The sequence below is a fragment of the Schistocerca americana genome, chromosome 3 (genome assembly GCF_021461395.2).
Source record: "Schistocerca americana isolate TAMUIC-IGC-003095 chromosome 3, iqSchAmer2.1, whole genome shotgun sequence".
Taxonomy (NCBI): domain Eukaryota; kingdom Metazoa; phylum Arthropoda; class Insecta; order Orthoptera; family Acrididae; genus Schistocerca; species Schistocerca americana.
The window spans coordinates 345,827,991-345,829,439 of record NC_060121.1 but is presented as its reverse complement, the minus strand read 5'-3'; the positions used below and the strand labels follow the sequence as shown (position 1 = coordinate 345,829,439).

General features: G+C 46.2%; 1 pseudogene; it reads left to right on the top strand.

Moving 5' to 3' along the window:
• Window positions 1-1,111: 1,111 nt before the first annotated feature.
• LOC124608065 lies at window positions 1,112-1,229 on the top strand (annotated as a pseudogene).
• The last annotated feature ends 220 nt before the right edge of the window (window positions 1,230-1,449 follow it).

The window sequence follows — 1,449 nt, the reverse complement described above, 5'->3', positions numbered from 1 at the left end:
ATCAAAGAATCCCCTGAATACACGTGTGTCCCTCACAGCCTTCCTGAATTCCTGATCTGTTATTATATAGTCAATGACAGATCTGGTTCCTCTGCCTTCCCAAGTATACCGGTGAATGTTCTTATGTTTAAAAAAGGAGTTTGTGATTACTAAGCCCATACTGGCACAGAAATCCAAGAGTTGTTTCCCGTTCCTGTTGGCCTCCATATCCTCTCCAAATTTACCCATAACCTTTTCATACCCTTCTGTTCGATTTCCAATCCTGGCGTTAAAATCACCCATGAGCAGAACACTGTCCTTGTCCTTTACTCTAACAACTACGTCACTGAGTGCCTCATAAAAACTATCCATCTTATCTTGATCTGTCCCTTCACAATGCGAATATACTGACACAATCCTAATTTTCTTGCTAGACACTGTCAAATCTATCCACATCAGTCGTTCGTTTACATACCTTATTGCAACTACGCTGGGCTCCATTTCTTTCCTAATGTAAAGCCCTACACCCCATTGTGCTATTCCTGCTTTGACTCCTGACAGGTAGACCTTATATTCTCCCACTTCCTCTTCTTTCTCACCCCTTACCCGAATGTCACTAACAGCTAAAACGTCCAGCCCCATCTTACTTGCAGCCTCTGCCAGCTCTACCTTCTTCGCAGAGTAGCCCCCATTGATATTAATAGCTCCCCATCTCATTACCATTTGTTTGCCAAGGCGTATCTTACGAGTCCCTGGTTTGTCAGTTAGAGGTGGGACTCCGTCACCTCCAAAGGTCCGAGGCATTTTGCTCTGATTGTTGCCAGCATCATATTTAAAGTACCAGGGAAGCAGGTTGCTAGCCTTACTTGCCCCGAGTCCCATTGAGTTTTACCCCTAACATACATTTGGAAAGAATAATTTAAAAATCGTATCCAGAATGACAAACAGTAATAAAACATACAGTATACAGACATAAATTACCGAAGTTTATAGTATTTCAAGCCACGACTGTGGTGCGCAATATATAAGCAAGACATTATATATGTTGAACCTGGACGATAGTGTACAGAGAAAACACTTGAACACTTGATGATTCCTGGTCGGTGTTTCAATCTAGTGACTGATGTTAGAGGCCAGCGGCCTTGCCGCAGTGGTAACAGCGGTTCCCGTCAGATCACCGAAGTTAAGCGCCATCGGGCTGGGCTAGCACTTGGATGGGTGACCATCCGGGCTGCCGAGCGCTGTTGGCAAGCGTGGCGCACTCAACTCTTGTGAGGCACACTGAGGAACTACTTGATTGATAAGTAGCGGCTCCGGTCTCGGAAACTCACATACGGCCGGCAGAGCGGTGAGCTGACCACATGCCCCTCCATATCCGCATCCAGTCACGCCTATGGGCAGAGGATGACACGGCGGCTGCTCGGTACCGTTGGATCTTCATGGCCTGTTCGGGAGAAGTTCGGTTTAGTT